Genomic DNA, 25,731 nt, shown 5'->3' with positions numbered 1-25,731 from the left:
CGGTCCGGAGAGCACATCGATCGAGCGCTACTAGTTGGAAAATTCCGATGAAAATGCATCAGCATCTATAGATTCGCACAGTAATACAGGCGGTGTGAGGATTTTGTCTTCTGGTTATAAAATGAGTTATAATTTTCAGCTAAAATCGCTAATAAATTTGGTTTGATATTCTCTATAAATGTATGTATTTAGAACCGTAATTTAATTTACCGAATGGATGTTGGTGAATGAATAATGTTCAACTAATTCAGGACAAGAACTATTCGATCATTCTGAGATGCGTTGCTGTTGCCATGCATGTGACGATGGCTGCATTATTCAGAAGCTAAAGAAAACTTGCCAGAAGAACTCGGTGCGGAGCAGTTCTTCTGCATCGTTCACGTTCCGCTTCGTGCCAGCAAACATGACGCATCTGCACTGAAGTGTTGCTAGTTTGCAGCAACAAACGAGAAGAACACTCACTCACACGGGAGGACAAATTTCTTGCATACACACACACAACGCTGTCGTAGAGGCAGCAACGAGAGGATAGAGAAGTGGCTGTAAAATGGTACTAAATAATGTTTTCCATTCGTTTTCTCCCCGGAACAAGCGACAACGCGCTTCGAGAGGGTTGCGCCGAGGTTGCTAGCCTGATGACTGATGACGACGACGACAACGACGACGACCAGAACGATGTTGATGCCGCTGGTCGGTGGGAAAGCGTGCAGATGCAAGTGTGAGATAAATTTCTATTTACATGGGGCAGCGATTGCAGTGCCTGTGGGGTGGGTTGTGTTGCACCGATTCATTCTGAAGTGAGGGAACGAAATTGAACAAACGAGGTTTGATGCGGGGCGGTGAGGTGGCATTAGAATGGACAATAAAATTATTTACCGTGTTAATGAAGTGTGGCGTGATTTGTTTTTATTCGGCATCATTAAGTATCGGTAAGTGATGATTATTACGTGCCGTGTTTTGATCGCATCGTCGAGTGAGGTTGCGAAGGGTAGCTATTAAAAATCTGCCATGTAATTGATATATGTTGCGATATCGAGCAAACATGCACTTCAGTCGTGGTTTATGGTTTTTAACAATAAAAACGAACATCTTTGGCCGTCCAATCGCAACGGCCACGGCTAAAAAGTCTTCTGATGTAATGCAAATTGCATAGCTTTGGGCGTGTTGTTTGAACCATCGGTTATGTGCAGGAAACTGCCTAGTCGTAAAACATATTCGAATCGTTTTCGGGATACTGTTAACAGCTTGTTCATCCCATCCCATTGCGCACGATCGAAACAATAGAATGCAATAAAAATGCCATCGTCAAAATATGATTCTACACGTATTGACCGCAATAAAACCGTCCGTATTTCAATCACCGACGATCGTCGGTCCGGGGTGTTTTACGACGTTGTGTTGTTGTGTTGTTTAAGATTAACTCTCCGCGCGCCGATTGTCCCGATCAAATCGTCAATCACTGTGTTCGATCGTTGTACTACCTTTTTGGGCACATTTATGTAAGAAATGCCTATACGAAGGTCAGTGATATTGTACCCTTGTTGATTTATTTACCCCGCCAAATAAACCATAAAGGACCCGTTGCTTGCCAAAGCAGGCTTTATGGGGCTCCACAACAATAATGGGACCGCTCATGTTTGACGAACCAATCCTACACTTGTTAGTGCAACTTCACTCAACGTCAGCAGAAGCTTTCATGCGCCGGCGTCTCAGCCATGCCTCTCGGGGTAGTTATCTAGCCGGGATATAGTTATCTATTCATTCGAGATGTATTTCCCCCAAGGACACTTCCTTAACGCTGTTCCATCGTTTCTGTCCCACTGACCGTCATCTTGAATGATGTCCTAATAAAGCTCACAGCACCGAAAGGACATTTGAGCAAGAAAGCAAAAAAAAAAAACTCTCACCAAGCTAATGTAGCGCGCTCGATGATGGTGTCCTTTTGGTGCGAAGAGAAAATTATTACCCAATCCGTTCGTCCTGCACCGCACTTTTCTCCCACTGGCATCTCGGTTACCATTCGCGTTCCGAGGGGACGAGCCAGAAGCTGACACCGGACTAATGGCAGGGCAGGACAATGAGCCATACACGGGTGACGCCATGGTGATCGTGATTTATTGCATTCTTTTCGCACGACAGATCGTTTCCCTTTCCGTTCATCGACACACGCACACATACACCCATTCCGAGAGTTGCAAACATTCGCAAAACTTAATTTGTCGTTTGCCGTACACAAACAGCATCGTCTGCCGTCTGTGGCTTCACTCCCGTTCCGCAAAATTGGCCACCGATTAGTTGGATGTCAGCTTCCGTCCAGCGCTCGCTCGGTACAACTTCAAACACTCGTTACGACAAATCAAATACGCGCCCCTTCTCTCCGTGTGTGGGTGTGTCCTTGGATTCCTTCTTCTAGGCGCTAATGACTACCGTAAAGCGAGCTGGGTTGCAAAGTTCCGACACCGTAAAATATGCGGCCAACTTTCATTAATGCAGCCACTCGTCACTGTCAAACCGAAGGGAACCGCTCCCGGCAATGGTCATTGTAAATTATGCATCTCGTTGAATGGCTGTGTGTGTGTGCGGATGGGTGCGTGACGCTGTCCCGCCGTCAAATGGTTTCGATATGTTGCCGTGACTTTTCACCGTTCAAGGCTCATTAAAATCCTTCTCGTCCCGAGCTCGAGCCGGCGTAAGTCGCGCGAAAAGCTTGATGGGAAAATGGAAAATGGCTCGTTTCCCTTGACGACACGACAGCCTCTACCCGAGCGCGGTCGGACGAAAACCGGTGGAGAAAAGAACGATCATTATCATTGCTTGTGTTATCTCATTAGGGCCCCCCTCTGTGCGCGAACGCTCCAATAGTTCCCAGCGCGTACGGTCGAAAAACGCACCAGTGGGTAGTGGAGCCTGAGCGTTGGGGCAAAGAGGTGCAGTAGATTTCTTAAAAACCTTGTCCCTGCTTTCACTGGCTGATGGGGAAAGGCGAAGGCAACGGAAGGGAAATCGAGAAGAAAATCAAGTAAAAGTCGTAACTAACGACGAACTATCGTCGCACGCGCAGGACATTGTGTGAGCTTTGGTAGTTAAGGGTGGGAGACAAAAAATCGCTGGAAGCTCACAAAAAAAAACGCGTATCGTTTCATCGCGCACAGAGAGAGGATTTTATCAGCGCCCTTCCCCATTGCTACACCGTCGTTCCCCTCGCACCAATGTCGACGGAAGCTGAACCATTTCTTGAAACTTCACTTTACACGCAGGGAATGGTAGAGACGACCACGAACGTTGCTCCATTTCTACAGCGATACAACGAACCGTTGCCCCTATTTCTATAGACACCGGCACATTACAGGATTCTATTTCCCTCTGTACAGACAGTAACTCTCCTTTCTCACTGCACACTCCGGGGTGGTGAAAGTTGCATCGCACCTGGTTGCACCCGGGCAGAAACTGCTGCAAGCGATTACGAGTAATTATCTTCCTGTTGTGAAAGGATTCCGGGATTTTCTGTTTGCATCCCACGGCTAGTCTGGGGCGCCGAACGCCTCCTCCCCACACTCGCTCGAGCAACCAAGGGGTGCAGAAAAGCTGCACTTGCAGATCGATGGCGCGCGGTGTGGGAAAAATCCGGTGCAAATTTAGCTGCGCTTCGGTTGTCAAGTAAGGCAGGATTTATGCTCGACCAGGTGCTCAAATGAAGCACCTGATGAATCACACTCACTCACACACATCAAATGGACGTACTAAATCAACCCGGAGTGAGTAGATGAAATGAAGCTTTTTGTCGAGGGAAATCGAATAAAACGCTGTTTTGATTTGTAAAAGGGCACGGTTGACAATGTAAATGCTTAACTAACTTATTTAATAAGTTTAAGAACGTTGAAAATGCAGTAAAAGACACCAATCCGTTTTTATACTAACGGATGAAACCTGCTAAACGCCTGAAGGTATGCAATTTGCTGCTTGTTGCTGCTTGTTATGCCTTCCGATATGATTTTTAACAATTATGAAGAAGGTTCGACTCGATTCTACCATAACTGAACCATTCAAAGTAATGCATTCCAAGCAACGTTTTGCATGTTGTAATTTAATCTCTACACTGTTGTTGCCGCATCCCTTTAAGGCTTAAGCCCTAACAACGAGCTTTGTGTTGCTCGATTTCCTTCGAACAGTAGTTACCTTGCTGAACCTGAACACGTCAGCTCCATCGAACGGTTCTGGCAGGTGAAACTCAACCATCCAACTGCCCAAGGAGTGTGCATGGTATTGTATTTTTTGCTGTCGTTTTGCGAACGCCCGGAACCGATTCGATCGGTTCTGCAGCCGCACAGAAAACTCGCAACGGTCACGGGGTAGTTTTTTTTATCCTGCTCATCAGGGCTTCTTTTCGCGTCCTGGACAGATGATGCCGTGTGCGACCATTGCCATTGCACGGACAGGAGTAAGGAGTATTTAACCGGTATAGCGACCGCTATTCCATTGTTTTGAAGCAAACGAACGCCCTGCTCGATTTGCCGTTGCGGGATGCCGTTGGGCACGGATTAGCATCGGCTTAGTCCCGCCCTACTTCTCTCCCGGCTTTATCGGTGTCCATTTTTTCGTTGCTGTTTTTTTCTCCACACCATCGATCAATTTTCTCAGTTTTGTCTCGGTTGGCCAGGGGCTGTAGTACGCACGCCGGAAGCGAAACATGCCAAAATTGGGAAATGAATTGACGTTAAATCGAATCGGTTAGCGGTAGGCTACTGCCCATCCGCGTGGTCATTTGTCACAATCCGATTATTTTGTTGGCAAACTGGGTTGGGCAAACCATTGGCGGCTGTGGTTTTGCTTGACTCTCTCTCTCTCTCTTTCTTTCTTTTTCTCTCTCTCTCCAATTAAAGGGCACGCGAACCGTCATCCTTCACTAAGCTTCTCATGTACAACATCGGATCGCTTCTTGTTTAACTTGCAACCGATTCTTTGGCGGTTTGTATGAAGCATTGCCTTCATTCTACTTTCCCATACGTACGAAACGGATATTTCAAAATTGCCTCACACATTGACACAGGCCTTTGTGTGCGTGTGTGGCGTAACCAGCCGGAATCCGGAATAATGGGTGCATGCTCGGGCGCAACGATTGTTCCCACCTGCCGGGAGCTTTTATGTGAAACGGCATCGCCGAACAATTATGATTGAATTTTGCAGCCCTCAAAAGGATCCCATCGCCTCGCCAACACGAAGAAAGACTTCTCCTCCACAAAGCGGTCGAGGGCTTGCCAGTCAGCTACAATGCGAGCCGCGGACAAAAGCTCGACTTGATTGAGAAAATGCAGTGTTGGAAGAAAAATAGGCGAACCGCCGTACCCCCGAGGGGACACGTGCGGGCTTTCTCGGTAGTAAGTAGTTGGAAAGGAAAGGAGCAGTGGTTGGCAGTCCCCTCCCGCTCCCGGCTTGCCCAATCGAAGCAGCTTTTCTTTAACAACTTTCGCGGAACGTGCTTCATCAGCAGCAAGCCGGTAAGGTGACGTTCGCGCAATGGGTAGCGAACAAAGTTGCACATTTTAGCATAATACCTGTATTGTGTGGCTGGTGTAGAGCGGAACTTTTTGCCACGGAAATGGTGTGACGCCGAGGATTGGAGCGAGCGTCATCGAGGCCACACGATGACGATGGGGGAAAAATTGACTGCTCCGTGGTGACCAATGCGAACTTGTAACGAGTGGTTAAAATATTAAGTAATGCATTGCAAAAATTAGCCATTAGATCGTTGGCCTTGTTTTTCGAAGCAGGGTGGCTTTTGTGACTCTCCATGTTTCGGGGCTTTCAGTGGGCATTCATTGGCACCTGCCAACTTTTTCCGGCATTGGAAAATGATCGATTCAAACCATGTGCTTCGTGGTGTTGATTTGGGAAGGAGGTAGCGACGCGATGAGTTGGCAAAAAGAAGGCTCGCCATTCAGCTGCTTCACCCTCACGGTGCAAAGTTGGCGAAAAAAAGTTTTTCCTTGCTTTTTCTACTGCAACACAATCACACCCTACCGGGAACTCTTTCTCGTATTTTATTATGTTTCGAATTTTATTTTTCCGCTTCAAAGGAATTGTTTGAGTTTCGTTTCCCACTAAAAGCGACGCTAGGTTGAGCATTATGTGAACAGTTCTTAGAAGCTCGTTGGTAAAATGCTTCTTACGATTACGGGGTGTACGTATTCCTTAACCATGTTGCGGCTAAACGAGAAGCTTCGCCCGGTTTTCGATTCACGACCAATAGGTTGCGGACAACGCCGCGATAAAGACGCGTATTTATGGTCTCCTAATTCTGGCGTGATTTTTATTATAGCTGATTTATTCATGACACTTTTGCTGCCCTACCGTTCGGTCAACTCGCGAGCGAAGATGGCGAAAGTGCACTTTTACCCCCAGGCCAAAGGGAAAACATCGATGAAACACCGAACGAGAGACGCCACGAAGCCCCATCACTTTGCGCTCATAAAATATACACACTGCACACTGTGTCTCGGTAGAATAAATCTCGATTTGATGATTGACCAGATTTATGTAGCGTTCTGGTTGGTTGGTTGGTTGGTTGGTTGGGTGACACTGTAGCAGCGATTTGTTCCGTTTGCGAAGTAATGGTTGTAAAATTTTCAATCTGCACCCCAGTCTAGTTTGGTTGCCATTTCGCTGGAGCCGAATCACCGCATTTAATGTGGCGTTGGCACGCATTCACTGTCTAGTTGCGGCTTGTTTTGCAGGAGTCGTTTGCTATGCTTAAAAGGCAAAACGCTAAACTTTGGACTGATTTGCATAATCCTTTTGATTGGGAGCGGGGTGGAAAGACAAACAGCAAATCAATAAACACGAATATCCATCTAAATAGAACTCCTTGCCGGCTGAAAAAATAATAATCGAGCGTTGTTGGATTCAAAACAATGGATGGGTTTCGTATGAAAATTGGAAAAGCAAGAAAGAAAATGCACAATGCGTATACCACTAACCACCGACGCTAATGGAATGCGACAAGCAAATTAACAGCTTTTTATTTGAATGAGAATGAGTCACATCAGTGAAGCATAAAAGCATCGAGTAAAGGATACGCTTTGAATGGTGGATAATCTATTCAGGACTCGCATTAGTATTGAAAAATAAACCATTTTTACAGAAAGCTTCCTTCCAGCGGTTGCCAGTATAGTCAGTCAGAGCAATCCGCCATCAATTTATAGCTTTTAACCATACATTTTGCTCGAATGTATATCAGCTTACTAGGCGCTGAGATAGAAGCCGATCAGGCAGTCATACGCTGGAAACCTGTTAGACGTATTAATTTGCTTCCATTCCGTCCATTAGCTTGCAACTGATGGAATAGATTTCCGATACACTTTTTAATCCTATTTTGCATTTGTTTTATTATTTGTGTGTTCTGAGGTATGCATTATCTTTTCGCATTCTACTACTCTTTCTGGAATGCATTTATTTGAATGTTCCAACGTAAGTGCGTTGTTGCTAAATCTTGTTTCTTTATAGCATAAAACAGTGGCAGCTTTTTAATACTGTTTTACTTTATCAAACTACGTCCGGGAATAAGGATTTATTTAGGAGAGAAACAATTACTTGTAACTACATTAATAAGGCGCTTCCACCGCTGCAGCTCTTAGCTCAAGTTATTTTTGCAAACATCACATATGCATCTGACTTCCTGTCTGCAAGGGATTTACTCTGACTTTGGTCCATATGGACTCTTTCGCCATTGGAACAAATTCATTTTCCAATTTGATTCCAATATTAATCTTTTCCATTCTAGAAATGAGGAGTAAGGCATACATGGATCGGTAGAGATGGGATGGCAAATTCATCACAAGATGATAAGGAAAACTAAGATGCTTTAAACATCGCATAAACTTGCATTATCTTGCTACTGAATGTAGAATAGTTGCTGCTTTTATTCCAATTTAAAAAATAATCCAAGCTTCTCTTGCACGATGTAAACAACATAAACAGAGGACAGATCGACTACCGGATAGGGGCAAGTATAATAATTAAATCGATATTTAGTTCATTGTGACAATTGACATCAGTTACAGCACCGTTAAAACACGAGCTTAGCAAACCATTTTGCCGAGATTTAGCCGATTTCGCAATTATTTTTAACTTATCTTGTGAAACATTTTTAAGTTAGTATGATACTACACGCTTTCAGCGGGGCGGCTCATACCCACCCAAACCGTTCTGTTACGGTGTCATGTATTTAGAGCAAAATGGATGTAAAATAGACCACCAGAAACGATCGATTTGATCCCGAGATATTGTTTTTACGTGACGAGATTCCCATCTTCTTCCCGCTAGAATTTGTCTCCGCTCAAGTCGTCGCAGCACAGAGCAGCTTACCTTACCTGAAATCGATCTGTGAACACCATGCACTTACCTGAAACGGCTATTACGACCCTCGCGTAAAAATTACACCGTCCACGAATGTGTGTGTGTGTGTGTGTGTGTGTCGCGGTTTCAAATGACTGCCAAAATAGAGGGAAAAAGAGAAAGCGAAAAAAGGAAGAAACATAACGAAAGTTGCACACCAAAACAACGCAACCGAAGCAAACTGATGCTGAGCACTTATGTGGTCGAAGAAGGCACCGACCCCTGTAACCACAGGCAACCCCCCCCCCCCCTCCGTCCAAGTCGCATCGGGTGATGTGGAAAATATTGAAAATTCATGTACTAAACAACTTTACCGACGGGAGTTTATTGTCGTCACTTTCGATGCAATAAAGTGGCGAAAACGGTGGGTTGGGTGAGTGGAAGTGATGTGTCGCACGGTGGCGGAGGGGGGGGGGAGGCATGAGTTGGGCGTTGCGAGTGTGTTAGCATAATAATAACAATGATAATAAAATAACACACCAACAACGTGCCCCATTCGGGGCGTAACATACCCATTGAACGAGGGGAGCGCATGAAGGGAGCGGCAGCATGAACGGAGCGGGACAAGGTGGCAAAAATAATAGTAATAATACTAAAAAGTATGTGTAGCACACTCACGTGCACCGTTTGCGTCACGCGGGGGGCAGGCGACAGCAGGTTCAAGAACGCGCCGTTTCTCGGGGATGGTTTTCAATTTTTATAGGTTATGTTTAAGCTCCATTTCCGCCCTTGGTGCTTGGTTTATTTTCTCTCACTCGCTCGTTTTCGGCTTCTTCTTGGTGTTGGTTGGTGTTTTCGTTCTTAGCGACAATAAAGCGTCTTCTACACGCTGTTTTTCTTTCTGCCAGTACTGTTTTCTAAGCACTTGTTTTGAGCACTTTACCTTTTTTCCGAATCTATAGTGAAGTCGTTCCATTGGAGGGAAAAATTAAAAAAGACGAAAAAAACCAACACACACACACGCACACCGCACCGGATGATAAGGCCGCCCCAAATCCATCCCATCGGAACGGTTTTACGGTAGGTGAAACATTAATGGCTCATTTGCAATGACTTTATCATTATGGCGAAGCAGCGAAGTCGATTTAAACTTTGCACCAGCCGGATGTGAAGGAAAAAACAAAGCTCCCCGGAAGAAAAAGAAAAAAAAACAAACACAGACGACAAGTTATTTGTTCAGTTCGAGCAGTCGCGACAAAATTGGACAAGCGGGCGGGTGTAGCAAACCAAAAAATGGATAACAAAAAACAACAACAGCAAGATTGCAGCCCAAACTTCATTATGCAGCGTTGAATTTGGGGGGGGGGGGGTCGGCTGCCCGACCGGGTGGGAAATTTGTAAATGAGATTTAGGTATTGTTGTTGTTGCTGTCGGTACTTTTTAAATTTGAAACTTTCCCATAACTTTACTTGTTGCGACATAAGAGTTGTGTCATTTTCCGGACACTGTAAATCGCTACACGACGCGGTTGCCGTATCACATCAAACACCGACGCGATGACAAATTGTCGTAAACAGCAAGTCGCACGGCATTGTGCCGCTCCAAGCAGGGATCGCAGATAGGAGAACGTTTCACAAATATTCAACAGCAGCAGCTAAGGAGTAAACTTTTACAAAAAAAAAAAACAAACAAGAAAAAGATAGGATTTATGTAAAGCACCTAAAGGGGAGGAACATTTTTTCATCTTCGGCGAAATAAACCCCTCCAAGCAAAGAGTGCAAACGGAATGTCGGTCTGTGTGCGCGTGTGTGTGCGTGAGAGAGCGCATAATGTGTTTATTGCATCATAAAAATAAATTGGTAATTGCTGGCAGAAAGAAAAACGGCTCCGAAAGGAAATGTTTTGAGACAATGACACCCTGCGATGAGGACAAAAAGGCGGCAAACGTACGCGCGGCGGAAAGGGGGTTACCGTTTGTCGCGATTGTCTTTCCGTTGGACGGCTAGATTGGGGACGATCTGTAACTCTGTGTTTTGCTTCGACGAATGATACGGCGTCGCTAACGAGCCTGGGGAGGCAACAAATGGTGGAAGCAGCAACGACTCAAATTTCGCCCTTCCGCTGGATTGTTGGTGCGCTTTGGAATCGATGGAAACAAATTCCAGCTCCACCGCCCCACTTCCCCGTTTTCAGGCCACCACCAGAGGCATTCAATCATTTCCTTGCACGCACTTTTTCGAAGAGTTATGCTTTGGCAGCAACAGCCGCAGCATAAAAAAAATACACATTTTATTGTTTTACTACCTTTTTAGCCTTCCCAGCCAAAACCATTGAAACGTTCCTTTGGCGGTGAATTTTTCACTCGCCCCTTCCGGCCTTTGCTTTTATGGATTAAGACGAAACATACCGAAATGGGCACAGGGTAGCTGAAGATGGCGAGCAGCGAAAGCATCAAACGGTGGCCGAAAAAAAAGGGAAACTGGGACGGGTGCGGAAGGGGCAGTAAAAATGAAATCGAAAGTTGCTTATGATTCATGTTGGCAGTGAAAATTTGTTCGGCTAAACATAAAGCCACGGTGCGATTAGCGGCGGCGGGCCGAGCTTGTCTTGGGGAGGAACGGACTTGGAAATAAAAGACGAAATAACAAGAAGGAAAAAAACACACACACAATCATACACACAAAACCTAAAAAAAGAACGCTAGCAGCCGAAATGTTTCGCATGTTTTAAGGCTTTGTTTTGCGGGCGTGATTTATCCCGCTTAGCCGTTAGTTGCGTTTCCCGCCCTGGCGCATTTTTGAGGTGAAATCAAAGCCGAAAATCATTGACGCTTTCCGTAAAGCCGGTTGGCGTTTGTTAGCCAGTTTTTCCACCCGCCACTCGAGGAGGAGGGGAGGTGGAAAATAATGGGAGAGCGCTGGGAGAGGGAAGAAAACGCTAGCTATTAAACGATTTCGGATAGAGGCAAGAATTTATTGCTCCGGGTACTGTTAGCATTCCGGACGAGATATCCCCGGTAGCCGGGAAAGCGAGAAAGCGAGTTGCAAACGGGTTTTATTTCTTTGCCGCTTTGCTCGACCGAGGATTGAGAAGGAATTTGGGAAAAGTTTTCCCCCCCTCAAAAGCCCGTTGATTCGTGCACGCCAGCTTCGGGAGGGTTTTGTTTTATTTCAAGCCAAAGCGGACGCATCGGATTCGGGCAGGAGTTGATAATGTTAACGCGTTTATTGTCGGTCGGCAGGAGCCGTAGGTGGATGATAAACTCGCTCGCCCATCTTATCCGATTGGGATAGAGCTCAGCAGGATAAGTCAGGTTCTGATTTTCTGATCCCAGCCCTGCAAATTACTTTGTGTTGTGTTGTATGTTCAATAATAAACTAAACCTCCTGTATGAAGACAACAATGGCCATTGAACGTGTAAAATGAGGTTGAAAATACTGCCCATTTACTTTTCATGCAAAAGCCACAACCATCATTGATTACGCACATACACACATACACACATACATGCGCGTTGTGGAATCGTTTAGGCACAGGCCAAACCTGAAACCACCGTTTCCAATACTTCGTCCAATCGGCCGAACAATGTTTCGACAGTGAAATTGACTGTGGAAAATATTATTTGCCCAAACAATAATACCCAACCGCACCGTTGCCTTGCGCGGCGGTACAAGGGGAGGGCGCCTGGATTGGTGTTTGATTTCGCGTGTAACTTTGCAACTGCCGCACTTCAAACCATCGCATCAACCCGTCGTCGCAAAAAAAAAACGCGTATCAAACAAGAAAGAGCACACCAAAAGTACGGTTCGAATAAACAAAACCCATCGCAGCATCGCCGTCAACGGGTGCCGGGGTTGTTACCATCGGGTGGTGTGCCTTCGGTGCGTTTGCTGCCGCTTTGTTTGCGCGCGTTTTATTTAGCCAACATCACTCTGCGGGTAGCACGCGTTAACGCACCGATTTATGGTGTGGTGAGTGATTGAAAGTGTGTGTGTGTGTGTTTTTTTGTGTAGCGCCGTGTTGTGAACAATGCTCGCCATTTGTGGTTTCGCCGCCACTGTGGTTGGAGCTGATTCTCTAATGCTGGGCCCGAGGCGGTTCGGTGCGCGGCAAACCAAGCTCATCGATGTCAGTCAGTGGGTTTAGTTTGTTAAACATCGTGCGGAAGAGAGGAAAATAAAGTAAGCGATAGTGTTTCGGTGCGGGCGGGCGATTTGTGTGCAACTCGAGCCACAATAGAACGTTCGCCGGATGCTGTCGGACGGCGCTTTGTTTGCGATGCAATTTAAACTAAATTCAATTTCTAGCAGTGCTTTGGAATTTGGTTGAATGTACTGGGCATGCGGGAAAACCCATGCATTTATGGAGTGCATGTACGAGGGCGAAGAGGCAAAATATTATTTTGATAAAGCGCAAAAGCAAATCTCGATAATACGCCTAAATGTATGCAATGAAATGTGATTGCAACTCGTTAAGGGCAAATGGGCGTGATTTTATCACTTGGGGCCAACATTTTACAACCTTTTTCAAACACTTTCCTCAGATATAAACACAGCACCGATTGATTGTTTAAGCTTCGAGCAGTTTTTGTTTTGTTCCTCCATAAAACACCAGGCTGCTCCATCGCACGCCGTCGCCCCGCCTGTAGAATGTGACACGGGGTACATTACCAATCTACTTGTGCGATGATCAAACAAAGCTTTATCGCATGCAAAATGGCAATAAAAAGCAGCCACCAATCAGCACCAGTGAGGGAGGGAGGGAACGAGGGAGGAGGACGGTGGACGCCACCCCGCCAATGAAAATCCACCGATAATGATCAATGTGTGATCGGCGTTAGCTCACCAAAAAACCCGACGCGTTAAGTACCGCTGGCGGCGGCGAGGAGAGACACGCAGAAAAAAGAACACGAAAACACCTCTCCCCTTCCCACTGCCCCCCGGTGCTTACACTATGCAGGGATTTAAAGCTTATTTATTGAATTATAAAATATATGATGCATGCGTTTGCGTTCGCACTGCACCGATGGTGGTGGGCGTGCGCGCGTGTGTGTTTGCTTTCGTCGCGTGTTTTATGGCCGCTGTTGGCACGGCGATAGCTGCAGTGTGGTACGCAAGCAGTGGGTGAAAGGACAGGCGACGGCTTGTTTGCTTTATCAGATTGCAAGCTGTGATTGAAATTATTTACTCGTGTTCGTTTAAAAAAAAAATTGGTCCCACTCCACGCTTCGTCCGGTTGAGCGATAAGCCGCGAAAGCCGGCGGGGATGAGCGAATATCATTTAAAGGAATTGGGGTAGTGTGGGGGATTTTTTTTGCGATGCCCAGCTGTGATGCGGATGCTTTCTTTCGCTGCCGGGCTCGGTGTTGATGGGAGGATTTGCGGTGTGTTCAATGGGAACATCGGATTAAGAGAGAGAGGGAGAGCGCACCGAGTGGCGCCAGTTGCTGTTCTTAACCGCACGCACGGTGGCTATAATGATGCTGAGCTGCAGATAAAAGTGGGAGATTAATTTAAATTAAATGTTACCTCGAAAGAATACCCCGAGCGTTGCATTCATGTGCATTAACGGCGTATTATTTCAACTCGTTACGATTCTCTGCCTTTCGTACAAAGCTATTCCGTTTTACATGCAACAGAACCAAAGATAATGATACAGGGGTTCAAGATTGATGCAACCCTTATCAAAATCGACCGTTCACTTTCCCCTTTTTCGAACAGCAACGAATGAATCGTTCCGCCCCGAAATGAATCGTTCACCATTCCGATTCATCTTCCTACACATTGCGGATGAACCAAAACAAGCGAAGGACAGTCAAACGCTTCCCGAACGGCATGCGCACATTTTCCGAAGCGCTCATTTTCCGCCCGCCTCGCAATTCGCAGCCTTCGGCTTTCGCGGAAGCAAAATTCCAGCGCGTGAAGCGTTTCGCTCTCTCGCGTGCTCCGTTTTCACCTCGGCAGTGGACTCTCACGTCACACGCGTGTGCCACACACACACACACGCACAGCACATCGTGCCGTGGTCGGGAAAATCTCTTCCCTTCGGGAACAACGCGTACCCGACACGGGCCACTGGCAGTGGGTTGTTTTTCCTCCACCAGCTGTCAGTTGACGTCGAAACGTTCGCCGATACGGTTCCGCCCGCGTCAGTGCGGTCAGTGCAAAGCGAAAGCCAATTTTTCCCAGACGGCCCCGTTCTGGCCCCGCTTCGGACACGGTCCACTGTTGGCTAACGGTGTGGTACGCGTTCCTCGCCATAGAGTGCGCCCGCTGTGGCGTCTCATCCTCTATCCTTTGCTCGTTCTAATGTATCATCGCTCTTGGTAGGGTAGCAAGTAAGCCGATTTTCCCCGAACACGGTAACGAGCTGAACAGTGCCGGTAAGTGTGTGTGTGTTTGTGTGTGTGTGGTAAACGGTGAAAAGAGTGTGTGCGATACAGCGAACAACCCTAGCCCAAAGTCGCATGCTAGCAAACGCTAACACGACACAAACTGACACAGCAGGCGACAGGGCGCAAGGGCGGTGGGCGGTACTCTCTACTCGGGCACAGGAATAATACGGATTAAGTGATTAAGCAAAGTGTTGCTTCGGTTTGGCAAAGCAAGGTGGGCTGGGGGGATTTGTTTTGCCTTTCACCCGAAAAAATGGTACCGTTTGCGTGCACGAATGAGGGCTGGGCAGTGGGCGGGGTGGAATAGAAAAAAAAACACGCAGAAAGGTAGTTGCTTCGCGCCAAAGGAAAGTGGAATATTTACGAATGGAAATCGAGTCTGAAGTGGTGATGAAAATCATTTTCTTTGTACCATATTCCATACTTGCTTGTGCGTGTGTGTGTGTGTGAGTTTGCGAGTGCGAGAGTGTGTAAATCTCGTCTGCTAGTGCTTTGCCGGTAGTTCATAATTCATCTGCTCCGTGCGCTTTCTGCCAACAAAAACACAGCCCGTGCGAAAGCCAGCGACCCTCGGCACCGCGAGGAAAACGCGTTACGCGCAATGCGAGAGAGGGCCAGGGCCGCAAGACCCTTTTTTGCAGCGCAAACCAAATTTATCAGGATGTGAAGCAGTATGTGCGAAAGCGTGTGTGTGTGTGTTTGTGCTGTGCGTGATTTATGGAAGGAACGTGTCCTGCGGTCGCCGACCATGCCATGGTGGTGTTGACGACGAGCGTGGGACCCGTCGCGTGAAGTGAATAAGTGAACCCCATTTTCCAACGCACGTGGAAAATCTGTCAACACTCCAGCTCCACGGCCGGCGGCGACCTTCGCACCGTGCACCCGCTCGTGCAAAGCAATTTTCATATAAATCAGTCCCAAGCGCTGCAGGACCGGGAAGAAGAACCACTTTCCTTCCAAGTTTGCTTTGTCGAGGTGGGGCATGATACGGGCATGATATTACAATAAATTTCCTCACAAAACAACACGCTTCGCAACTGGCGGGTGAATAAAACATGCATCGGCAGAACATTCAACCGAACCAACTCGCACGAGGTGAGCATTCCCAGTGCGTGTGGAAACATGGAAGAAAATGCCGCTGGAAAACACTGGAGAACAGCCGTGCCTTGGCGCGGTTTGCTCGGCAAAGTGAAAGCAAATAACTTGCCGAAAACCATTAAGCACACTTAAAACGACACCATCCGTTTTTGGAGAAGAACACAGAACACCCCCGCGCCCCGCTGCGTCTGTTGCGCCGTTGCGCCGTTGCTCCGTAATGATGATAATAACTTGCCGCACGGACCATTTGTGGTGGTGGGTGTAAAAAAAGGAAACAAAAGAAATGTTTGAAGTGAAAAGTGGAACCCAAATTAAAAGAAAACAGCTCAAACAGGGACCCGAGTCCCCGTCTCTCTCTGTCCTGTGTGCGGTCGCGTGCCTTCGCGTCGGCCCCGCAGCGCACAGCAACAAAAAAAAAGCAGAAACGTTCGAAAACTGTAAGACACGCAGTGGAGTGTAAAATTTCATCGCAGTAAAGCGGTTGCTGTTGCTTGCAAGCTGTCCCCTTCCCTCTCGTCCTTCCCTCAACTAACGCGTACAAATTGTTGCGCGAGCGATTGTGCCATTTTGCGTGTGGCTCTGTGTGGCTCGGTCACCAAGATCGTTAGCATAAACAAAAGTGCCCCCCGTTTAGTGCGTGTGCGCGCGGGTGAATTTTTGCGAGCCGAGCCGGCTCCACCCCGTCTCCCTGCCTATCGTTCTCGTTGAATTCGAAAGCTTCAAGGAAAAGGGGGAAAACGGCCTCAAGCTTCCTGTCCCTTCTCCCCGACGATTTGCTGCCCAGAAGCCCTGTTCGTTAGTGCGTGGCACTTTCTTTCACGCTTGTGTTTGTGTTTCGGTCGCGTTTACGGTCCGTTGCGTTTTTGTTTTAGTTTAGTATCCGTACCGTCAAATTTGCGTTCCTTCATCCCCTGCTTGGAGCGTTTTTTGCACTTTTGCCAAGCCAGCCAGCCTGCGTTCGATAGCGCTTCAGCCGAGGGACGATCGAGGCGATATGCCAGCGGCAGCGTTTTCCACGAGAGAAGGGGGACAATCTGTAACGCGGAGATTTGATTTCCGGTGCCCGCAGCGACAAAAAGTCATCGCCATCGGCAGACCGCAGGGTGGAAAATGCGAGCAAAAAAAAAGGTTAGTATACAAAAAGCGTGAGCTGTTCGATTGAATGAACGGGCAGAAACAATTTTCTCATTACAAGATCGGTCAAATATGCGTCTCAAAATAGCTTGAGCATGGTTTGGAGCTATGGGTATGGGGGTGACACTTTTCCTAAAACTTTCAACAAAGTTTCAAAAACCGGTTCCAATCGGGTTAATTTTCCTTTGGTTGCTGTTGTTGCTCTGCTGCGCAATGATTCGCGGAAGGTTAGGCTAAAATTACACCGCTTTCCACTCAACTCAACCGGAAGCGGTGTGTTAAAATAGATCTTGTTTTTTTTTTTTTTTTAATGGGCGGTCGTTTTAACTGGAGCAATGAAAACGTGCGAGCGCGTGGTGCGGATTGCATACCTCAATCTGGCACCTGTTGTTGGCTGCACGAGAAAATGGTTCTATTTTCGTAGATCCTCCACCAACCTGCTTGACACGTTGCGAACACTGTCTTCCTTAGCACCAAACGGGAAAGATTTCTCTCTCTCTCTCTCTCTCTCTCTCTCTCTCTCTCTCTTTCTCTCTCTCTCTCTCTCTGTCTGTCTTTCTCTCGTGACACAAACCAGCATATTTACCAAGCGACGTTGTGCGCCGAGCGAAAGTCAATTCGTTACTGGCATGTTCCGATCCTCCTCCACTAATCGCTCAATTTCACTTGCAAAGCGGCTTCCCGAAGCGCTGAACAACAAACAAACAGGCGCACGTACAAAAAAAAAGAGAAGGAGCAAATAACTTTGCTCCATCATTGCGCGCCTTGATTGTTTGGGCAATGGGGGAAAGGCAAAAGTTTAAACAGATTGCCTTTAAGTCGAATACACAGCCGGGACGACGGGACTGATAGCGATGGCGGTCCGGTTGGCGGAGAAGAACGGGCCAAAAAGTTCACCTGAGCAAGCAGCGAAAATGCCAAATGCGGGACACACACACACATACACACTCAAAGCACACTCCTACACAGTGGGGCCGGTGTTGAGTCGCTGAAAAATCAAAAAGCCATCGGCTACGGGCTAAGCGAGGAGGCGCGCTTAAGATGATGATTGCTCCGCTTGCAACTTGTTGTTTTGCTGCCTCGCGACGATCAAGGACGGCCATCAACTTTGGCCGTAAAATCAACAGAACACCACAGGCAGCTCAGTGTGCTCACGAATTGGCTTCACCGGTGACCGATTTGCCGTTTGCTTTCGCCATTTTTGCTGTCCCTCAACGTTGAACAATGGATTGGATTGGCGTGCGTTTTTGGGGTATGGACGCGAGAGCCATAAAATGTTGCACTCTTTTCGTTGGAGCGCACTTTAGTGCCCGGGGTTGTGTAGGAAGGCTTTTAAGGATAAATTTATGCAAGCAAGTTACAAAGCGCTGATGCGCTCTCTCTGTGTCTAGCTTGCTCTCGGTTGCGTATTGTTTTATGTAACCACTTTCGGAAGACGAAAAGCGCCCACTTTGCATAAGCTTTTAAACAAATTGAAGTATGATTTGAAAGAATCAACATTTCTTACTTTTTACATTGGTACCTTCACTTGCCACCGGGTTCCGCTACAGGTGAACAATAATTAGAGACAAACAGTGTCTTGAATCTCGACACGCATCATTACCGCCGGTACAAGGGCATGCTCCAACACCGATATCTATCATGGCGCTACTGGCATCAACTCTAAGGCACGTGTAGTTGTAATGGGAACGAAGGCATCACAGTTCACCCACCATCCCACTTACCATTCGTATCGTGTTATCTCGCGAGCAGAACGTGAGAAAATGGGTTTTCTTACCCAACCCACTCCGCAACAGCGCAAAGATAACACGCTAAGTGAAGACGGCGCCCTGACGGCTCAACGAGGGAAGCCTGAGCAGACTGCGACGATGTTAATTGAAAATTGACATTTAAAATCATCAGCCTTCGTGAATCAACAAACTGCCAAGCATCCGGCCGCCGCACGCCGTGTGCTTCGTAGCGAACGTTTTCGGTCGCAGGGACGTAATCGGGAAAAAGTGCCACGCAAGTGCTGGAGGCTGTATTTGGGAGGGGTGAGGAGTGTGGGCGACCTAGGTTGCGCCCAACTTGGGCGGACATGTTGAGAATATACACACAGTTGCTACGTTGCTTGTAGGCGAGCTTCGGCAAAAGTTGTCCTCTGCCGTGCTGCTTCATCGCGTGCGGCTTGGCGCGATGGCTCGAGGCTTTCTGTGAGGAGTGTTCTTGTGCCTTCCCACTACTTGCAGGGTGAAGTGGTTCGGTGTAACAACTATGACGCTGCCTCAAGACGGCCGCGATGACGTACGGGAGTGGTTTTGTTGTTTTTGCTTTGGAGTTGCGATGGGTTAGTTTGCACGCAACACAAAGACATCGCGCCGGTGGTGCTGCTGCTTGCTTAAATCAAGCATAAAGACGCTCATACGGTTGTACTGAGAATGGCAGCATGGTTATGGCACAATTTCGGTAGAGATTCTTCACCACAGTTGCGATTCAATCAAGGCTAGGGCAGGAGGTGTGTTGAAGGAAGCAGTTTTTGGCAGCAGGACAAAACGCTACACCCGCCAGGCGCGAGTGTAACCTGTGCCGTGTATGAATATTATGATGACGTGGTTGGCATGTTGTGGCATGCTGTTGCGCGCTATGTCGTACATGGGCATCCGATTCAACGATGCTAGTGATACTCGTATTCTCCATATTCTCTTGTTTTCGAGGCATTCAAAGCATTGATGAAAGCATTTCCCTTCAGGGCAGACTGTCTTTTGTTATGGAGGGAAACAAAAGGAATGAATTTACTGAGAGTTTTAAACTACGATGGATTTTGTTTCAACTGACACATCGATCAACACAACAATACAAAACAATTGGCAATATTTTGATGGGAATAATGTACGGTGCAATTTGTATCGGTAAAGATTTTTTTTTTAATTCAATACAATGCTTAACAAAAGTAAAAAGGAATGCATACGTCAACATATTATGATTTAAATGCACTATACATTTTCAAACACTTCTCATGTTACCATTGAATACTACTCACTATCGAAAACAATACATTTTTCCTGACAGCTATGATGAACGCATAATAATGGTGTTGCCCTTTTGTGTTAAAATGATAACATTGAATGTATTTCTGGTGCTTGTGTCTGTGAGAACAATACGAGTGCTCAAACATATCATGATTTTTTTTTTAATTATGAAGATTATGTGTGAACGTGTATGTTTTCTGTACCTATTAATGGTGCCATCGATATAAAAGAGAAAATAGTAAAGTGTGTACATCAGGTGCATTTTATTACATTTGTGGAGAATACACATTTATTAAGTTTGGTAGAACTAGTTAATTTGGCCCGGTTGCAGGGTTTCGCCACAGAACCTAAGACGTCTTCAGACTGACTGAAGGACACATTTAACTGTTTTCATGCAAACATGTAGATAAGCAATCCTGCTCTCTTTTGATGTCTTTTTACTTATATTATAACCGTGTTGCTATCTTGGTACAGGTTTCCATCCAATTCTTATCCCGGTTTATAGCCCTTCCATATTTTTGACTTATTTACAAATGTTAGTGTTTCCATTACATTAGCAATCTTGGTTCACTTTCTTTTTCAGTATGTTTGACTATCGGCTGGACTCGTGGTGCAGTCGTCAACTCGTTCGGCTTAACCACATGCCGATCATGGGTTTAAGTTCCAGCATGACTTCCTATTTACCTGCTATGGGTTATCAAAAAGTCACTAAAAACCAAGCCCAGGCACAGGCAGGCCTTGGCCGACAACGGTTATTGTGGCAAAGAAGAAGACGTTTGACTACTATATCATACTATTAAATGTCATGACATATGGGTCCGAGTCTTTCTTCCACAGGGCTAACTGTCACGGCTTATTATTGACCCGTGCCCCATCTTCTGCAAGACTATTTCTGTACCAAGCAGCCATGGTTATCCAGGAGTGCTAAATGCTAATAGAAACAATCAAACTAACTTAATTGAACTGTGTTGCTTCATCATGTGCGCATATAAAAAAAAAACCATGACCCAGGAATGTCCTTATTCCGTGTATATCCCATTACTTTTCCCAATAGGAGTTGCAGTTCATTTCAGTTTTACAGTGCAGTTCAGTTGTAATGACACTGCTGAACCATAAGATTATTTTTCCCGCAAGATATACTTTCAATTGATGAATAAATACTAGAATTCAATAAATAATTTTTTTTATAATGTTTAGCACACCTTGTACTGAGCCTTATCCACCCATCTGCGTATAGAGGCCCGATTTATGGGAAATATAAATCCGCTATATGCATCTTTCAAAGTTGTTCACTTAGTTCTAGTTATGCAGCTCCGATAGTTTCACTATATTGCATTGTTCCATGCGTTTTTGGGTTGATGAACCATGAAAAATTTTAATTGTTCTACGTTCATAGCGAACGATTTTGCAATCCTTTCAAGCATGCATTTTACTGCACTTGGATGATGGTTCGAAGCAAGTCTGTTTATTTAAACGTTTTGAACTATACAATAAAACACTGCTACGCATGATAAAATGGATGGAACGAGGTAGAATCTCCACCACAGAATTATTTAGAATCACTGGGAATAATTTGATCATTATTGATACACTTTCAACAGGTGTGTAGAAGAAAATAATGATGTCTTTTGATCTGAATGTATCAATGATTCAATCACTCTACCATTGCTTATTGCTTCGGAGAATGGAAACACCGCAAAGAAATAAAAATCATCCAAGCACCCATAGTTGGTTAGCAAAACCGTTCTATAGTGAGTAACTTTTTCGTACAGGAAGATCCTATAGTGAGCAATCGTGTCACCTATGAGCGTAACGTGAGCGTAACGTGAGCGTCACCTCTTACTTCGTTTTGTATAGGGAGATACATTTACAGCGTTAATAAAACATGAATTATATACTATAAAATTCAAACAAACAATAAGCAAAAGATTGGAATTTTCGGACGTTTATAAAAAGAAGAATGCAATTCAACTGTTGACTCCTTTGCATAAAATCAGTAAACATTTCATAACTTCAACGATTCCTTCCTTCTAATTTATCGTATGGCAAGTATTTTAGTGCTCTACAACCACTATTGTTACGTTTACCCCGAATCGTTGAACACTCAAGCACAAAAACAAATAATAATATAAAGTGACAATTCATTCAATATCAAGTCATATATAATCTTATATAATAATAGCCTTATGACATAAATTCCTACCCAAAATTTGCTAGTTTTGTTACAGGCAATGCCATGAATTCCAAAGGTTCGCAGGATTATTTTGCATTCTTACTAAATATCTTGGAAAAAAACTCCTTTATGGCCAAAAGGATATAAAAAAAAACAGTTGTTTCAATAAAAATTCTCACAACGCCCCGTTGATGTACTTCTGGGAAAATGTGGTAACTAAATACCTAAATTACATTACAGTCGCATGCATTTTTATGTACAATCCGACGATTTTACATTATCTGGTTGTGGTTGCGGTTTTATGCGTAATATTGTAACAATTTCTATTCGCAATAAATTGAAACAATGTTTCCTACATTCCACCCCAGTCCACCTTCACGCATCTGTAATCGCTCATCGGCCGCATAATCCTGGCGCCGCACAGCCCCGTCTTTCAGAAGGTGCAGCAAAAACCGCCCGACAAATATTTTGCATTTAATCCTCATTCGTATGAAATCTCAATCAGCAGCCGGAACACCAATGAGCACCTAGTTTTGCCAGCTGGCACCGGATAAATAGCACCGTCCAGGCGATGGGGGAAACATTTCGCATGTTAAAACTTCCCCACCAACGGTTCCCTGGCCGCTGGAACTCACAACTTCCCTTTACTTCGGTTCCTTTAATATTTTTGTTTTGCCTGTTTGGTGCATCCCTCACACAAACATACACGCTGATGCATTCCATATTTCCGGACAAAGCGCAGTTGCAGCGATTTACTCACCAGGCCGGCGATTAAACACGAACCGGCATTACGATTCGGTGCTGTTTGTTCGCCAGATAATGCGAGCGTGTGTACACACGGCCGCAACAGCGGCTGGATGCCCGCAGCATGATGTGTCGCTGGCGGATGTAACCGGGCTTAAAACGCAACTGAGCAAAACGCGGATCGGTCTGTGATCGACACTGCTGTGCCTGTTCCTGTTCCACGCTGGTCAACAGGCACATGCATCAACAGGCCCCCATCGGCGCAGGTGCAGCGTGTCGCTGCGTTGCCGTTCCTGGCCGCTTTCCGTTAGCGTCTAGAGACAGAGCGGGGAAAGATGTCATCGTATATCAAACATAAATATCACCCTATCCGGTGGTTTTCCGCGAAGTGGAGCGATGGCTAGTGGAAGTGTGGATGTGTATGTTTCCGGAAGAGAAAAACATTCACGCATTGCACCATGAACGTTGTACCATCTACATGCGTGCCGTGCGCTTTTTTCTTCTCACACTTTTTTCCCCAACCCACATCCGATCGTTGGGGCGGCAGAATCGTTCTTTAACGGGTGGTCCATTTTTTTAAAACACTCAGTGTTTTTTGCTCCTCTTGCCAAAAGGGGGCAGTGTTCAGATTGGACAAAAATGTTTGTTGTGATCGATAACGTCCCGCCTTCGTGGGGTTGTATTTTTGCATCCTTCATCCGTACAACAGCGACACCGCAGACACGCACAGACAAAAAAGGGGGGCGAACATCAAGCCAAACAGCGGCAGAAAACATAAAACATCACACTGGTGGGCGTTAAAACCGCTTCGGAGGAAGGGACGTAGAGGATGTGATGAGAACTTCTGCTGGGGAAGTTGCTATTTTCCCATCAACCATCAACAATCAGGCAGGCATCTTCCTCGTTGGGTCCGTTTCCCCCTTGCGAACAAGCATCAGCCGGTGTCCTCGACTCTCGCCTTTTTTGTGTGGCATGTTTCGCTTGTGGTTGTGGAAAGCACGAGCTCGGGAAAATTGTGCTACCCATGTAGTCAATTGCGGCACATGCCTTGTGCGAGCTTTTTCCACGTTTGCCGTTTGCCTTGCCCTTCTTTCCCGGTCGCGCCCGCCCCAAAACGCTGTCGGCGGTGTTTGATGTAATCAATCAATTTTAATTTTATATATATATAAATTTACAGCACCGTACCTCATTAATCATTCGATGCTGGGACCCGAAAATGTATCGCAGGAAGCAGGCAAATGCGATGGGGCGGTAGGTCGAAGAAAGAGAAGTGAGAAAAGACACGGGAAAAAAGGAAAAACAACCACGTGTAACGCGTGTTGTAGCGCGGTTCAATGTGTTCCGCAGCAATACATCGATTAGTGTGAAACTTTTTACTGTACCTTTTGCCCGTTCGTTTCACGTGTTCCCTGTTTCGAAATAACCGAAATGGAAAGCTTCCCATTTTGTTTTACCTTTTTTAAACGCACCATCCTGTTTGGGGTGGAAGATGTTTTTTGGGGGAGGAAGCCAATCCATCCAATATCGATGTCGAACTTCGCCCCCCAAAAAACAGCGGGAGCCAACGGAACGGGAGGCTGGAAAATATATTCAATTAACACGCACCGTAAAGCAATCAGCTTGGGGCCGGCCAGTAGCTCATCAACGTTGTTTCGGGGGTGGTCGGAGATGTGTTGATCGGTGTGTGTGTGGGGTACACATTTACCCAGGGATGTCGATTGGAAGTTGATTGGAAAGTACACCTGTTGTAGGGTAAAGCAGCGAATCAACAAGAGTGCTTTTCTCCCCGGGTCCTATCAACGCACAAGCTCTGTACACGTTGATTGATCGATTCGATTTGGTTCGATTGTGGGGTGGAAGCTTTTCTGCAATATAAATATATTTTTTGCTGCTTCCGGTCATTATGTTTCTTGGAATTCATCTTCCCACCTGCGATCTGCAAAAAAAAAAAACGATACACAATCTTACCAGCGAAGCCAACTTTATCAAAAAGCACCCTAGACGCCCACGAGCTAATCGTCTGGACGATGGTGCAGGAAAAAAAGCACACAGCAAAATTCGCTTTAAATTGCTAGCCCAGATGGAGCCACGTCTATCGGGGCCGATTCTGTGCTTGATTGATCGACGCACCGTTCGAAGCTGGTTCGGAAACAGGACAGACGGAGACGGTTTGGGTGTGAGGGAATTTTCTGAGGTAGATAAGAAAATTCGATGGCCAGAAACCCCAGCTAGTTGGCTTCGTCGTACGTGAAGGCAAGACTGTTGAACTACTTTTTCCCCTCTAGAGTGTGTGAGTGGCTACTTTGGCGAAGCAAAAATTCAAATTAATTTCAAACCATGGTCCACGGTACAGCAGGTGGAAAATGCAGGTGCAGGAGGGCGAGAGAGAGAGAGAGAGAGCAGAAAAGACCGCTTGTTTCCAAGCGAAAAGTTCCCAAGACAGCCGCCACCGACAAACAACCAACACGTCTCGGGGGATGGCGCTGTGTACGGAGGGGAAGCTTTGGCCCGTAAGTGAGGGAGGACAAAGTTTTGCTGCGTCCAGCACCGACCAGCTCGGACTTTATTGAATCGTAACGAAATGAATATCCCACCACCATATTGCCGCGTCGGAGCAAAGTGGTCGGCAAGGAACGGTTAGTCGCTCTTCGTCGGGGTCTTGCTTACCGGGGAGGGAAAGATCGGCTGCTCCACCGTCCCCAATCGTTCGTAGCGGTGGAGGCTAAAAAGGGCACGACAACTTTCGGAGACCCCGAACGCCCCGAACTAATAAGCAAGAATTTTAGTGAATGCTTAAGTTGAGCCAGTTGTGCAACAAATTAGGAAAGTTTCAACCGATACGGTGGTGC

At 46.2% G+C, this 25,731-nt stretch overlaps 1 protein-coding gene across 4 annotated transcripts in view; it reads left to right on the top strand.

The window, feature by feature from the left end:
* The first annotated feature begins 14,423 nt into the window (after positions 1–14,423).
* Positions 14,424–25,731, top strand: part of LOC120947720 (hemicentin-1-like) — a 97,890-nt gene continuing 86,582 nt past the window's right edge. For 2 of the 4 annotated variants that reach the window (XM_049607995.1, XM_049607994.1), the window contains exons 1-2: positions 14,424–14,568; positions 14,666–14,713. The gene's annotated coding sequence lies outside the window, so the exon portion shown is untranslated. Of the gene's footprint in view, positions 14,714–25,731 lie in introns of all 4 variants that reach the window. The other 2 variants (XM_049607993.1, XM_040363319.2) reach the window with 1 other exon arrangement.

The sequence above is a fragment of the Anopheles coluzzii genome, chromosome 2, assembly GCF_943734685.1.
Source record: "Anopheles coluzzii chromosome 2, AcolN3, whole genome shotgun sequence".
Lineage (NCBI taxonomy): Eukaryota > Metazoa > Arthropoda > Insecta > Diptera > Culicidae > Anopheles > Anopheles coluzzii.
The sequence above is the reverse complement of the archived record's forward strand: the minus strand, read 5'-3'. Positions and strand labels throughout refer to the sequence as shown.